Genomic DNA, 16,799 nt, shown 5'->3' on the forward strand with positions numbered 1-16,799 from the left:
CCCCCCCCCCCTGGGAGACCCATCATTTCAGGTCCGGGTTCCCTCTTGGAACCCCTCTCTACCTTTGTGGACTTCTTTTTGAAACCCCTTGTCAAACTTATGCCTACGTATATACAAGACACAAAAGATTTACTACGGATTTTGCGTGATATGCCCTTCGACGGAGACCAGGACTTCCTTGTCTCATTTGACGTCGAGTCATTATACACTTGCATACCACAGAATGAAACCTTATCGGTCATTGAAACTCTTTTGAGCACTACTGATTGGGGTCACATGACTCCTATCCACTTCATCATGTCATGTGCGACCTTGGCGATGAAAGAGAATTTTTATCAAATTTGAGAATGATTTGTTTCTTCAAGTGTCCGACACTTCCATGGGCAGTGTTTTTGCTCCTTCGTTAGCGAACCTCTATGTCCACCAGTTTGAGCAAACTGAAGCGCTACTCGAGAGCAATCCATATGCGAGTCACATGGTGACTTGGAAACGCTACATAGACGACGGTTTCGTGGCCTGGAGGGGATCATCCACGTCCATTGATGAATTTCATGCATGGCTCAATCAACGCAATGCCTTTCTTCAGTTCACGTGTGAATATTCCAAGACTAGTCTGCCGTTTCTAGATTTGAGGATATATCCACACCAAGGATATCTCAACACTGAACTTTACAAGAAACCTATGGCAAGAAATTCATTACTACATTTCCAAAGTTACCATCCTCAGGCTCTACGAGAGAACTTGCCCTTTGGGCAATTCTTAAGAATCTGGCGTAATTGCTCAGAAACTACAGGCTTTAAGGAACATGCCAATCTTTTGTCAGCCCAACTCCGAGATCGACAGTATCCAAGGAAGTCAGTGAAAGCTTCCATGAAGAGGGCCTTTAACAACCATAGAGATGCCCTACTTGAACCTAAAGCCACACCTACAGTAGATTCCTCCACCCAGAGAATCACCTGTGTTAACACCTTCTGTGGCTACTCCAATGCCTTAAAGAAAAGCATCTTGAAGAACTGGAAAGTACTGAAAATTGATGGCAAGTCATTACCACCACCACTGTTTGCCTTCAAACGCAGTAATAACCTGAAGGATCAGCTGGTGCACACTCGCCCCAGAGATAAGAAATCCACCACTGAATTGAACCTCTGGGGACTCCCACCGGTAAAGGGACATTTCCCTTGTGGGAATTGTTCTGTCTGTCCTCTGACCAGTCATCAGACTGAGGTGGATATAGGCACCTCAATCCCCTGGGTACTTAATAAACACACCAATTGTAATTCTGACCATGTTATTTATTTGATAACATGTCCTTGTCACAAGAGATACGTGGGCATGACTTCACGCAGAATTAAAGTCAGAATCTCCGAGCATAGGAGCACCATACAGTGCAAAAAGAGTGCCACTAAGCTCACGAATCACTACATAGCAGCAGGACATTCCGACACCGATCTCCATTGGGTGGTTCTGGAGAAACCTTATATTCCCACTCATGTCACAGACATCCAACACTTTCTTTTTTTTATTTATTTTTTTTAATTTTTTTTATTGGGAATATTAGTGCAGTTACAGTTAATAAAAAAGAAACATTGTTCATATAAAATCCGGAGGAAGAGCAGCAATTCTTACAAAGTATACTAGCAGAAAAAACATCACACAACTAGACAAAACAATGAATGACATCCAACACTTTCTATTGCGTAGGGAGCAAAGATGGGTGTACAGACTGAAAAGGGATCCCTTTGGACTTAATGACGAGATACCTCGGTTATCTCTGTAAAGGTTTGTTCATTGGTACTGTCTAATAGGGATACTCTTGTTGCCTTCTGGCTATATGTGAGAGATTTGATGTCTCTAATGACTCTGTCTTATGCAGGGGGCTATGCCCATGCACATTTGATATTGCATCTGCCAAAATGACACCCATCTAATAATGGGTTTTATGGACACACAGACTAATACTTAAAGCGCTCCACAGCCATTTACTACCAATGTGATTAGTCTATATGGCACGATAATTGCTCATTGTTGTGTTCACTGTACGAACAAGAGTTTGTATAAATGTTTGGATGATTGCTGTTGCCGTTCCTTTCCCTTTTAGTTTACACTCAGTGCGCTTAATATTTGTCTTCTGACTCATTTTGTTAGTGAAAGCACGTAGACCTGATTGTTACTATGCAAACACCTTGTTGTTTTATTTCAATGCAGCCGAGATCGAGATTAGCATTTCAATACTGCACAATCTCAGCTGCTCTTGTTACCACCATGCGCGCACTCGGAACGCTTGGGTCTCCGACATGCGCAGTTGCTTTGATTGGGGAGCCGGCTTACAGGCAATAGGTCAGACGCCTCCTTGCAGGACCCCTCCATCTGGGACACATACACGCAAGATGGCCGCCGTCGGTACCTCCGGTCATTACTCATTGAGCGCCCCGGGGTACCGACGGATAGGTAAGGTCACTGCGCTTTTCTCCCGTTAACTTTAACCTACACGCAACGATTGAAATGACGGTGTGTGAATGTTTTCCGCATTCGTTCCGAATGACTGCATTTATCCCGTACGTGCGACTGGGTGTTTGTGACCCTCAATAATAAGCACCATAGCCAAAGCGAACAGCAGTGATATTACGACTAAGGTCACATTGTTTTCTGCTGGTCGCGATCGCTTTATACACCCATATGCATCACTCACTTTGTCGGCGTGTTTTGGCATTGTGAAAATGCCTGAAAATGATAGTTGTAGCGCTTGAGATCTTCTCACTTCTGTTAGTATTACAGCAGTTGACACGACAGTTTGAGGGACTCTCCACTGCTTCTATGTACAGAACGATAGCAGTGAGGGAGGCGTCTCCACTATCTGAGTAAACAACAACAATGTGATATTCCAACTGAGTTCCACGAGTCAACTCGAACCCAGGGAGCCGGCGGTCTGAACTGAGAGTGCTTATTGATGGTGCCAGAGGGTATCCTAGAGAATCAGGTGATGGAAACGTATACTGTGAGCAAGTGGATCATGGACTTTACTCATTTTTATTACAGAGCGGGCCCCCTTCCCTGAGTAGTTTCCAGGTAGAGGTGAGGGTGACAGCCAACAGTTGTGGGTAAGTGCACATACTGTATGCACTATATGGATATTTTTGAAATCACATGGGTTTAACTTCAGCCGTGCCTTTTCAAGAGAGGCCTTATGTGTGGTTAATTATGAGTGTTGTGACTAGCATTGCTTTCATATATGCATATTGTTTTGCAGGTAACCGATAATCTGTTCCACTGCTGCCAAGCGGGATATTATCGGTGGAGTATATGAACTGTTTATTTTGACATTTATCACTTTTTTGGTTCTTCACTTTTAGAGCAGCAGCTTTATATATTTCTAGCTCAATTGGTCCTGAGGAATGCCCCGATACTGTTAGATCCTTGTGAGGGCAGAAACATGTCGACCTATTTCATCGCTTAACATTTGACCTTCAATTGTTAGCATTCTGCTTTTTAACCATGGCAGGGGCACTCTGAGAATAAAGTTGGTGTGGAGCTCCCTTAGTCATTTTTAACTCACTTTTTCCGTATTATTTAGCGCTGCACTTGTTATTCTTTCTTTAGAAACCCTCTTCACTCAGCAAGAATATATGCCTATGGGTTTCATGGTGTACTCTGTGGAGTCATCGGCCATCCTCTGGTTTGGAAAACAGCTGAGGGCATCTTAGTCAATTTCCTAGACTGAGTACCCGAATGAGAGGAGGCCAGACCCAAATGATGATAACTCACAACTTGTGAATGATGGGTTTTGGCAACGATCTCTCCTCTCCCGATGAGGTGGCTGTTATCCTAACCTGTTGACATATTTTCATCCTAGCTGGTCTCTTTTTCGCTCATTTTTCACCTTTGTTCCTAGACCCAAGGTGTTGTGTGGTATATGATTGTTAATTAGGGGAAACACACCTTGCAGGTCTTTAAACTGTCCCTGACACCCTCCTTAATGTGTTGTGTTCCCCCGGTAACATGCCCACATTCCTCCGGTCTTTGAGTGAGATGGTATCCCACCTTGTCATCAATCATGCTAGAATTCTTATAATTGGGGATTCCAATTACTGGCCCAGGGATGAACAGGAGAGCACTAGCTGGAGGAATTTGCCGACCTTCCTTCTGGGATGAACTGTACCCTGCACGTGAGGGAAGCTACCCACATAAAAGGGCACATTTTAGATCAAGTTTGGACATCAAACTAGAAGATTTCCACTCCCCCGATAGCTCTGTGTGCCTGGTCAGACCACTATGTAAACAGATTCACTCTCTCATGGGCTTCTTTCTTGAAATCCCAACTAATAGAGAACCTAGGGGCATATTATCAAGGGCGATATCAACACTTTACCTGGAGTTTTTCCCGCAAAAGCGGCGATATTTTTATCGCCCTTTTAGCAAGCTGTAGCTAACAGCAGTTAGCGACAGCTTGTAGGCGATAGCTACAGGTTTGGGGCCCGCTTTGCATATCAGCGATATTTATCGCTAATAACATGCAAAGTGGGCGTACCCAACCTGTTAGCAACTGAAAGCAGTGGCTAACACAGCTATCGCCTATTATCAACGCAGGCGTATCGATAAAAAAACTTGCGCTAAGCGCGATTATCGCCGAAACCTAACGCCTGCTCAGACCACTTCTTAACCTGTATATCCAATGGGAGGTGGATATTCAGGTTAAGACCCCGTTAGCGATAATGCATGAATATCGCTGGATTTTCAGCAATATAAAAGCATTGAGCCGCTATCGCCGGATATGTTATTGCTATGGAGATAAACGTTACTAATAGCACGTTATCTCTGCGATAATATCCGGCGATAAAAAAAATTGCGTTAAGCGCATTTAGCGATAATTATCGCTAGTTGTTGCTAATATCCCCCAAATGTCCAGAAATTGGAGATGTGCGGACATCGACCACTTCTGCTCACTTTTAAGTAGCACGTCCCCCTCTACACTGGAAGCTTTCCAGTCTCAGGCAGAGAGTATTAAGACATAGCTTGAAACGGCCAGCATCAGCGTCACTCCTCTCAAAAAACAATGATCATGAGACCCCATGATGCTCAACGGTCGTTCTCCGATGATTTAAAAACAAAGAAACTTGCATTAAGACAAGCAGAACGCTGATGGTGGCGCCATTATCTACCAGATAAAAAGGTCCCTTACTTAACCTTGTTGAAAGAATATAAACATTTGATTATTCTAACTAAGGCAAACTATTTCTCCCAAAAAATTATCAACTCATCAAATACATTTAACGAGATCTTCTCTATAGTCGATGAACTCTCTAAACCAGATAGAGTTATGTTGAAACCTGCTCCATCATCGTCTCTATGTGATTCTCTTAATTCATGTTTCATTGAGAAAATAGCCGCCATTAAGGCTCGTTTCCCTCCTTATACAGGATTCGAATATTGGTGGGAATCCACACTGTCGTGATCAAATTCCTCCGATACCTGAGGAGATATTTTTGAATCTACTAAAAAGGTCAGCCCTGGTCCCCCCACTGATTGCTGTCCCCTCACATGCTCCGAGAAGCCTTCACTACTTGCCCAGACTCCCCCCGCCCCTCTCGTTTCTTAACAACTCGCTTACGCTTGGTCTTGTCCATGGCTCATTTAAAAGGGCAGAACTTATTCCAATTCAGAAGAAACCGGGCGCAGACCCCTCGGTCCTTAGTAATTACCGCCCCGTTCCTCTGCTGCTCTGCCTGGGTACAGTTTTAGAGGCCCATGGGGCCCATTGCCTCAGTTCCTTCGTTGAACACCCCCAGGTTTGGACTCCCATCAGGCCCTCCTGGATCTGCCAGCAGCATTTGACACGGTCGATCACGGGATCTTGATCGACCGTGTCAGCAATGCTGGAATTCAGGGTCTGCATTAAAGTGGCTCTCCTCCTTACTGGAGTGGTGTGCCTCTCTGGTTAGAGGCGGCAGACCCGGGAGCAGAAGTCGGCCCGGGACCAGGGTTCAATTCCCAACGCGGCAGGGTCGTGGACCAGGGTCAGCGGACTCGACAATTCTCGCCTCGGTGCCTACTCTAACCTGGGGTCCCACTCGGCAACTCTGGGCATTAGCTTGCCTAATCTCCACAACGGCCCCACCAACGCCGGGGATGCCTGGCTCCACCTTGAGGATTCCCAGTAGTGACCATCCCACAGGGAAAGCAAGGACGGGTTCCCCAGCGGTATACAGCGCCGGGACGCCCCTTTGCTGTGGCAGCTGTGCGCTTTACAAGTATACGACATTTAACATTTAACATTTTAACTTACTTAGCAACCGGTCTCCAGCGGTGTGTCTTGCCAACTTTTCATCCAACAAGAGGGAAATGACCTATGGGGTTCCCCAGGGCTCTTCTCTCTCTCCGCTGCACTTTAACCTGTATATTATCTAATCTGATCCCTGAGAGAAAGAAATGTTGGAATTTTTAACTATGCCATCGATCTTCAAATGGTGCTTGACATTAACTCATCGGCATCGTCAGTGGCTAACTTTCAAGACACTATGATTTTTGTAAGTGACTGGATGAACAATAACCAATTGAAGCTGAAGCCTGACAAAACTGAGCTGATTCTCACGGGTGGGTCAGCCAATCCGTGGCACACTAACTTTTGCCCCCTCCCCCCCCCTTACTGGGAAATCCCCGCGTGCCAGCTGCTTCCTCCAAAAGCCTGGGGATAATAATCAGTAATGATTTGTCCATGAAAGCCAAGATCAGTTCAGTTGTCTCCCGTCTGGACTACGCCAACTCACTGTGTGTTGGCCTCCCTGCGTACCAACTGAGACACCTCCAATTGGTTCAGAACCAAGCAGCGAGGTTGATTTTTCATCAACCAAAGTGGCATCATGTTAGTCCACTTTTGAAAAGCCTTCCCTGGCTTCCAGTGATCAAGCGCTGTGCTTTTAAGCTGGGATGCATCATTTTTAAAGCCCTTAATGGCAATAGTCCAGCTTTTATTTCAGCTAGACTTCAACGCTACACTCCTTCTCGAGACCTTAGGTCCCCCCACCTGAACCTGCTGGCAACTCCCTCGTCTAAACGTAAGAAGTATGGTGGTCTACGGTTTGCAGTTTTGGCCCCACAATTCTGGAACTCCTGCCCGGTCGAGATGAGGTCTTTGACCTCTCTTGTATGGTTTAGAAAACAGCTTAAGACCTGGTTGTTCGCCCAAGCATATGATGACTAAGCTATTTCCCTGCCTGTGCCTCAACGGTTATCCGAGCGCCATGAAACCGTATGGTGTACGCGTGCTTAATAAATGCTTTTAACATAACATAACATAACAGAATAAACAAGAAGAGAGACAAAGATTCCAAGTTAATCGAGAAATTTGTCTCAGCAAAGGGAGGGTCACTGTATATAGTCTATGTTGACTTGACAGCAGCGTTCGACTGCGTAAGTCATTCTAAACTCTGGGCAATAGTTTTAAATATGGGAGTCGAACCTTTGCTGGTAAACTTTTTGCGAGAACTTTATCCAAATGCATCAGAGAGGGAGAGATATGGGGTTGATGAGGAGCTCACCAAGCCCTTTAAGATAGAGAGGGGGGGTCAGACAGGGGTGTGTTCTGGCCCCCTTCGTATTCACACTATACATCAATAGGCTTGAATCAGAAATGGTTAAAAATAGCCAAGATCTGCCAGCAATTCGTCGTCGACCAATACTGGCATTATTGTATGCCGACGACTGCGTTATTCTGGCAAGAACCCCGGTCCAACTTCAGCGCTCGTTAAATAGACACTGTAACTATATGACCTCCCTGAACTTAAAAGTCAATATAATAAAGACTTTTACTATGTATGCTGGTCCGAGACAAAAAAGAAAAAAACAAGGATATATATGTTAACAACTCTACCTTAGCGACCACAACATATTACCCCTATTTAGGGATTTTGGTAGATAATAAGTTAAATTGGTCGAAAGCTATCCACGCTAGGAAGTTATCTTTCCTAAGGGCCACATCAGCACTGACGGCGTTTGCACAAAAACTAGGAAAGAGACCTCCTGAGGAAATGCTAAAGATCTTTCAAGCAAAATGCATCAGTGTTACTAGCTGTGGTTCAGGTGTATGAGGGTATTCAAATACAGACGATTTACAGAGAGTAGAGAATTATTTTCTTTACTATCTCCTCTCATGTCCCCAAAAGTACCATGACATATGGGTGTAACTTAGAATTAAGTTTGGATCATATTTCGGACATCTTAAAGATCCAACCAATAATGTTGTGGAGACGTATTTGGACCAATGAGCAGTGTCTACTAACCCTCGCCCTTATTGTGGACTGCATGGCACTAGATAATACCCATAAAATAAGATGGCTCGAGTACGTAAAATCTTTTTTTACTGACCTGGGTCTTTTGAGTTATTACACCCACCCAGGTACGATCTCTAAAGTTTCAAGAAGGGAGCTAAAAAAGCTGTGTCTCCTCCATTTGGAAGATCTTCGACTGGTTCAAGAAGCGGGAAAAAGCTCAGTTCAACATCTTTTGGCCATCCAAACCACTTTCTCGCCACAACCATATTTAAAATATAATCTGAATCAATACTAAAAATTCCTTCTTACACGATTCAGATTGGATCATTTTTTCCGGTTGATCTCGTTCCCAAAACAGAATGATTGGACGAGGATTCTGCCACCCTGCCCCTGTGATTCTAACTCCAGCCAATCTACAATTCATATAGTACTATTCTGCAAGTTCCACGCAATACCACGCAGACGCTGGATAATTCCAATAGTGAGAACAATGGGGCTTCGAACCTGTCGTCCAGCCTTTTTAGCCCCTGTAAATGTTGGAAAATGAATTGTATGCCAAATCTATTGTTCGTTTTTTAAACTTTTGTGTTAACCACGGTCCCTATCTTAATTCCGAGTAACTGGTATCGTTTCCTGAACTCTGTGTCAAATTATGAAACTTTTAAATAATTTTATTAAGAAAATATGTTCTACTGTGCTTTTATGGTTTTCTATGAATTATGAAAATCGAATAAAGATGGTTTTGATTTGATTTGAGACAAAGATTCAAGAGAGGAGAGAATAAAGAAGAAGAGAGACAAAAGGTTCAAGAAAGGGGAGAGGGAGAGAATAAACAAGAAGTGAAAGACAGATTCAAGAGAGGGGAGAGAATAAACAAGAATAGAGAAAGATTCAAGAGAAGGAAGAGAGGGGAGAGAATAAACAAGAATAGAGAAAGATTCAAGCGAGGGAGAGAATAAACAAGAATAGAGAAAGATTCAAGAGAAGGATAGAGGGAGAGAATAAACAAGAAGTGATAGACCCAGATTCAAGAGAAGGGATAGAATAAACAAGAATACAGAAAGATTCAAGCGAGGGAGAGAATAAACAAGAAGAGAGAAAGATTCAAGAGAGAGTAGAGAATAAAGAAGAAGAGAGACAAAAGGTTCAAGAAAGGGGAGAGGGAGAGAATAAACAAGAAGTGAAAGACAGATTCAAGAGAGGGAAGAGAGGGGAGAGAATAAACAAGAATACAGAAAGATTCAAGCGAGGGAAGAGAGGGGAGAGAATAAACAAGAATACAGAAAGATTCAAGCGAGGGAAGAGAGGGGAGAGAATAAACAAGAAGAGAGAAAGATCAAGAGAAGGATGGAGGGAGAGAATAAACAATAAGCGAAAGACATATATTCAAGAGAAGAGAGAGAATAAACAAGAAGAGAGAAAGATTGAAGAGAGAGGGGGAGGGAGAGAATAAACAAGAATTGGTACACAGGTTCAAGAAAGGGAGGGAGGAAGAGAATAAACAAGACGATTGAAAGATTCCAGAGAGGGAGGGAAGGAGAGAATAAACAAGAAGAAGTGATAGACATAGATTCAATACAGAGTAAACAAGAACAGAGAAAGATTCAAGAAGGGAAGGGAGGGAATAAACAAGAAGTGATAGACACAGATTCAAGAGAGGGAGAGAGGGGAGAGGATAAACAAGACACAATACATACATTTGCAGGAAAGGGAGTGAGGGATAAGGGGAAGAACAAACAGCAGATGACAGGCGCAGCTTCAAAGGGAGTTGGCAAGGATAAGATTCAAACTGTTCTAAAGAACAGCAAATCTGACCTTTCCTGTAAAACGTGAGCAGGTTAAAAAACCACATAAAATACATTATGTCTCTTCATTCTAGAGTTGCATCAGTGGGCTGCCTGGCTCTAGGAGAGAGGGAAGTGAGGGGAGTGCCTGGCCCAAGGGAGAGAGGGAAGCCTGTGGGGTGCCTGGCCCTAGGGAGAGAGGGACGTCTGTGGGGTGCCTGGCCCTAGATAGAGAGGGAAATCTGTGGGGTGCCTGGCCATAGGGAGAGAGGGAAGTCTGTGGGTGCCTGGCCCTAGGGAGAGACGGGAGTCTGTGGGGTGCCTGGCCCTAGAGAGAGAGGGAAGTCTGTGGGGTGCCTGGCCCTAGGGAGAGAGGGAAGCCTGTGGGGTGCCTGGCCCTAGAGAGAGAGGGACGTCTGTGGGGTGCCTGGCCCAAGGGAGAGAGGGAAGCCTGTGGGGTGCCTGGCCCTAGGGAGAGAGGGAAGCCGGTGGGGTGCCTGGCCCTAGGGAGAGAGGGAAGCCTGTAGGTGCCTTGCCCAAGGGAGAGAAGGAAGCCTGTGGGGTGCCTGGCCCTAGGGAGAGAGGGAAGCCTGTGGGTGCCTGGCCCAAGGGAGAGAGGGAAGCCTGTGGGGTGCCTGGCCCTAGGGAGAGAGGGACGTCTGTGGGGTGCCTGGCCCTAGATAGAGAGGGAAATCTGTGGGGTGCCTGGCCATAGGGAGAGAGGGAAGTGAAGGGAGTTCTTGGCCCTAGGGAGAGAGGGAAGCGAGGGGAGTGCTTTGAGGTGCCTGGCCCTAGGGAGAGAGGGAAGTCTGTGGGGTGCCTGGCCCTAGGGAGAGAGGGAAGCCTGTGGGGTGCCTGGCCCTAGGGAGAGAGGGAAGCATGTGGGTGCCTGGCCCTAGGGAGAGAGAGAAGTCTGTGGGTGCCTGGCCCTAGGGAGAGAGGGAAGTGAGGGGAGTGCTTGGCCCTAGGGAGAGAGGGAAGTGAGGGGAGTGCTTTGAGGTGCCTGGCCCTAGGGAGAGAGGGGAGTCTGTGGGGTGCCTGGACCTAGGGAGAGAGGGACATCTGTGGGGTGCCTGGCCATAGGGAGAGAGGGAAGTCTGTGGGGTGCCTGGCCCTAGGGAGAGAGGGAAGTCTGTGGGTGCCTGGCCCTAGGGAGAGAGGGAAGTGATAGGAGTGCCTGGCCCTAGACAGAGAGGGAAATCTGTGGGGTGCCTGGCCATAGGGAGAGAGGGAAGTCTGTAGGGTGCCTGGCCCTAGGGAGAGAGGGGAGTCTGTGGGTGCCTGGCCCTAGGGAGAGAGGGAAGTGATGGGAGTGCCTGGCCCTAGATAGAGAGGGGAATCTGTGGGGTGCCTGGCCATAGGGAGAGAGGGAAGTCTGTGGGGTGCCTGGCCCTAGGGAGAGAGGGGAGTCTGTGGGGTGCCTGGCCATAGGGAGAGAGGGAGTCTGTGGGGTGCCTGGCCATAGGGAGAGAGGGGAGTCTGTGGGGTGCCTGGCCATAGGGATGGAGGGAGTCTGTGGGGTGCCTGGTCCTAGGGAGAGAGGGAAGTGAGGGGAGTGCCTGGCCCCAGGCAGAGAGGGGAGTCTGTGAGGTTCCTGGCCCTAGGCAGAGAGGGGAGTCTGTGAGGTGCCTGGCCCTAGAGAGAGAGGGAAGTGAGGGGAGTGCTTGGCTCTAGAGAGAGAGGGGAGTCTGTTATGTGCCTGGCCCTAGGGAGAGAGGGAAGTGAGGGGAGTGCTTCTCTCTGTCTGTGCATGTGCTTTACTATTGCTGCTTTGAGAGGCAGTGACTCTTTCCTCTGCCGGGGACTCCAGAAGGTTCTACAGTCCTTGGTGGTGGCTCTCACCTACCCCAGACCCTGGCAGAAGATCCTGTCTGTGGCCACATCCTGTTCTGGATTGGATTCTCTTCACAGCCCTGAAACTATAGCACTCTGCATAAAAGACAGCACCTGGCATAAGGCTATTAACTCATCTTTATTAATTCATCAATTCGAATACAAGCCTACTGAGGTGGAGCTGCTCCCCACAATCCTCCTCTGTCTGCTTCCCTCGATGTAGTGAGAGGAAAACCAGTGTGAGAGGAGAGCCAGTGTGAGAGGAAAACCAGTGTGAGAGGAGAGCCAGTGTGAGAGGAAAATCAGTGTGAGAGGAAAATCAGTGTGAGAGGAGAACCAGTGTGAGAGGAAAATCAGTGTGAGAGGAAAACCAGTGTGAGAGGAGAGCCAGTGTGAGAGGAGAACCAGTGTGAGAGGAGAGCCAGTGTGAGAGGAAACCCAGTGTGAGAGGAGAGCCAGTGTGAGAGGAAAATCAGTGTGAGAGGAAAACCAGTGTGAGAGGAGAGCCAGTGTGAAAGGAAAACCAGTGTGAGAGGAGAGCCAGTGTGAAAGGAAAACCAGTGTGAGAGGAGAGCCAGTCTGAGAGGAGAACCAGTGTGAGAGGAAAACCAGTGTGAGAGGAAAACCAGTGTGAGAGGAGAACCAGTGTGAGAGGAGAACCAGTGTGAGAGGAGAACCAGTGTGAGAGGAGAACCAGTGTGAGAGGAGAACCAGTGTGAGAGGAAAATCAGTGTGAGAGAAAAACCAGTGTGAGAGGAGAACCAGTGTGAAAGGAAAACCAGTGTGAGAGGAGAGCCAGTGTGAGAGGAGAACCAGTGTGAGAGGAGAACCAGTGTGAGAGGAAAACCAGTGTGAGAGGAAAACCAGTGTGAGAGGAGAACCAGTGTGAGAGAAGAACCAGTGTGAGAGGAAAACCAGTGTGAGAGGAGAGCCAGTGTGAGAGGAGAGCCAGTGTGAGAGGAGAGCCAGTGTGAGAGGAGAGCCAGTGTGAGAGGAAAATCAGTGTGAGAGGAAAACCAGTGTGAGAGGAAAACCAGTGTGAGAGGAGAACCAGTGTGAGAGGAAAACCAGTGAGAGAGGCGAGCCAGTCTGAGAGGAAAATCAGTGTGAGAGGAAAACCAGTCGGCCATATTATCAAGAAAGGGCGATACATTATCACCGCTTTTATCTGCAGGAAACTGCGGCTAAAGCGGCGATAATGGGCTTGATGATATGTCCTTGTCAATTCCCATAGAAGCTAAGGTTCTGGTGTTAACCTGGGCTTCTATGGGAATTCACAAGGGCGTATTATCGAGACCATTATTGCCGCTTTAGCTGCAGTTTCCTGCAGGTAAAAGCAGTGATAATGTATCGCCCTTTCTTGATAATATGGACCAGTGTGAGAGGAAAACCAGTGTGAGGAGAGCCAGTGTGAGAGGAAAACCAGTGTGAGGAGAGCCAGTGTGAGAGGAAAACCAGTGTGAGAGGAAAACCAGTGTGAGAGGAAAACCAGTGTGAGAGGAGAACCAGTGTGAGAGGAAAATCAGTGTGAGAGGAAACCAGTGTGAGAGGAAAACCAGTGTTATGTTATGTTATGTTATGTTATGTTAAATATTCTTATATAGCGCACAGCTGCCTCAGCGAAGAGGCGTCCCGGCGCTGATAGCAGTGTCAGAGGAGGAGCAGGGGCTAAGTCAGAGAGAACAGTGAGTTTTGTTGGCCTTATGAAAGGACAGTAAGCAATCCATATGACGGATCTGAACGGGGAGGGAGTTCCTTAGTTTTGCTGCAAGATCCCGGAAAGACCGGCCACCCGCTCTGAGGCGTTTCACACAAGGGACCACAACCTGGTGTTGCTCGGCAGGACGTAGCTGCCATGTGGGGACACATGGCTTCAGGGGATTGGACAGGATTTCAGGGGAAGAAAGTTTTAATATTTTGAAGGCCACGCATAGCGTTTTAAATTGAATCCTTTTGGCTATCGGCAGCCAATGCAGACGGTATATTGCACCCGTCGGGGAACACATTCAGGGGAGCCTCAACCAAACTCGGGCAGCTGCATTCTTGACTCACTGAAGACGAGTCACTTCTGCCTTATTGGCGCCTAGCATGAGTGAGTTAGAGTAATCAAGCCTAGATAGAAAAATCACTTGGACTATTACTTGGCGAGTGGGCGGTTCGAAAAAACCCAGCATTGGTCTCAGACTCCGAAGATGGCCAAGACAGGTGCCTGCCTCCCTCTTAGTATATTGTGTGCTCCAAAACCCCTTATCTCTCCCCACCAAGCACTTTCCGACTTATTAGCATTAAACTGAAGGCAGTTTGTGGTCATCCAATGTGCAACCGCTGCCAGACCGTTCCTAAATTTGGTAGCGCCACGCGTGGGATCATCAGAGAGGGCCACCACCAGCTGCGTGTCATTGGCATACGAGACCATGGTCAAACCAGGATCTCTTGCCACCGCAGCCAGGGGTTGCGCATACAGATTGAAAAGTACGGCACTCAAGGCCGAACCTTGAATGATCCCTGATTGATAGAATGGACATGGGAGAGAAAGGGCGGGGCAGTGACCTGGAATGTTCTGTTAGACAGAATTGATCGAAACCAATCCAGGGCCAAACCCACCACCTTGGCCTCCTCTAAGCGATGTAGGACGATCCGGTGAGAGACTGTATCAAAAGCAGCGCTTAGATCGAGCAATATCAAGGCTGCAGTCTGTCCCTCGTCCAGAATGGTCCGCAGATGTTCGGTCACTGCCAAGAGCACAGTCTTAGTGCTGTGACCAGGGCAGAAACTCTCACTAGTGGCCCTCTGGAACCACCACCCACTTGCATTTACTGCACAACTGTAAGACAACTATCACCCCTTTGCCATTCTAGTAAACTGCTCTCTCTATGTCTTTCTCTCCCTTTTCCTCTCTAGGCTACAAAGGTTTACATTGTTTCGGCATTATCAATGTCCTGATGATGATCCCCATGACTATATAGTGGGATCGAAACGCCGTAGACTTTCCTCAGCACCATATACTTAAAACGTATACTATGTGTTACATGCTTGTAACGGTGTTACTTGAATTTCTCTTGCATTATTAACTACAGGAATCTGAAGCTCTTGCCTAAAAGCCTTGTTTTCTTTGTTTGTGATTCTCTTCACCATGCCAATGTGTATGTGTTAGGGTACAGGCTTGTGCCCCACTGCGAAGAATTGCTGAAGGAAATTCTTGTTGATTCTTTTGAAAAAGTAAAAGATTGCGACCTCTGTCCGGCTGGACATGTCATAACTAATATAGTATCCATTGTGACTATATTGATTATTAAAGACAGTTTAAAAGGTTGCACGATGGTTCCGTGCCCTGCCCCTGTGGCACGTGCAATAAATTCATCCCAACACTAGGGCACAACATTGTGCCCTTAACCACGGCACTGTAACAGCTGCAGGTTGCAGAAGTCATTTTTTTCTCTTGAAAACTTTTTCATCCTTAGTGAGCATCTTTCCATTATCTTTCTCAAATGTCATCTTGTTATTTTCTCTCTAGGTATATCCACCGGCAAGGAACTGCTTATTTACTGTGTTTTCTCATATTCCCAAAGGGCCATCCCTGCCTCTTCACTCAAGAATACGTATTGGTGCAGAATTCATAAAAAGCCGTTTATTAAAAACCCAATGCATTTCGGGCCTCCATGGGCCCTTCGTCAGGGGTGGCTGGAAAAATCAATATCAGTATGGGTACAATGCTTCATATTCTATGTACAGTTAACATATACTCACACATGTATCTCTCATCTAAAATAGTAATGCAGCAATACCAGACCTTATTCTCTATTGACTGTAGGCAGAAAGATGTACACAACCTATTTCCAGTCTTATGTGAGCCTCCGTGTTTTCTTCTTCCCTGCGCGCTGATCCCTTTCACCATCACTCCACCAATGTGTCCCACCCTTGTCCTCACACCTCCTCCCCAACTAAATTGCCCTGCCGCCTGTGTTATCTGACACCAACCTCTAACTCCCTTCTCACAATCCCCACTCTGGAAAATAGAATCCCTTCCGTCTTGTAAACCTATCGTGCACCAGATACATGTATAAACGTGCTTTCTCTATCTTAAACTCCGCACTTGCTTTCCTAAGCTGTCACTGCTCCGCTGCCAGAAGTAGTTACTAACAACATCCAAAACTCATTTCCCCTTTCGTACCCAACATGCTGCCTCATAAACCTGCACGAACCTTCAAAACCGGCTGTCACTTTCTCCCTTCCTTTAAACAGAGCAAAACTATTGAGACACCCCTCCCACTGGCTTTTTAAAGAAAAGAGCCCAGGTCACTCCCCCAACACCTGATCTAAACCTCCGGTTAACTCAGCATTGCTCACATCTGACATGATTCAAACGCCTGAATAGGCTACCCGCACTACAACTCCCAACATGCTAGGTTGCTGAATAATATCTCATCTACCTTGCCGGTGGATATACCAAGAGAGAAAATAACAAGATGAAATTTGAGAAAGATAATGGAAAGATGCTCACTAAGGATTAAAAAGTTTTCAAGAGAAAAAAATGACTTCTGCAACCTGCAGCTGTTACAGTGCCGTGGTTAAGGGCACAATGTTGTGCCCTAGTGTTGGGATGAATATATTGATTATTGTCAGTATTTTGTTTATGCATGGGTCCACTGTTGCTTTCATAAATATGTTCCCCGAGGCCCCTTGCTGACTCGTATGGGTGCCCTTGTTGACCTTTAAATACACCTTTCTGGAAGGCACCGCAACGTGAGACGTCAGCCTAGCATCGTCCGCATTGCACCCGCACATCAAAGGAAAGGTATTGTGCACTTCGCTTCCAAAACAGACTGTGCGCGGCGTAGGGCAGCATTACTAAGACCTGTACGCTTCGCATTTGGCATCGAGACTGTGCGCAGCGTACGGCGGCTTCACTGTGTTGGT

The 16,799-nt window shown here is 46.7% G+C and overlaps 1 protein-coding gene and 1 long non-coding RNA gene across 2 annotated transcripts in view; one reads left to right on the top strand and one right to left on the bottom strand.

Moving 5' to 3' along the window:
- The window catches only part of PIP5KL1 (phosphatidylinositol-4-phosphate 5-kinase like 1), a 370,871-nt gene that overhangs the window by 223,219 nt on the left and 130,853 nt on the right, over positions 1-16,799 (bottom strand). The window lies entirely within an intron of this gene.
- LOC147718075 (uncharacterized) overlaps positions 2,361-16,799 on the top strand; it is a 241,599-nt gene continuing 227,160 nt past the window's right edge. The window contains exons 1-2 of the long non-coding RNA XR_015296130.1: positions 2,361-2,449; positions 3,038-3,099. This is a non-coding gene — a long non-coding RNA (uncharacterized LOC147718075). The remainder of the gene's footprint in view (positions 2,450-3,037; positions 3,100-16,799) is intronic.

The sequence above is a fragment of the Lissotriton vulgaris genome, chromosome 5, assembly GCF_964263255.1.
Source record: "Lissotriton vulgaris chromosome 5, aLisVul1.2, whole genome shotgun sequence".
Lineage (NCBI taxonomy): Eukaryota > Metazoa > Chordata > Amphibia > Caudata > Salamandridae > Lissotriton > Lissotriton vulgaris.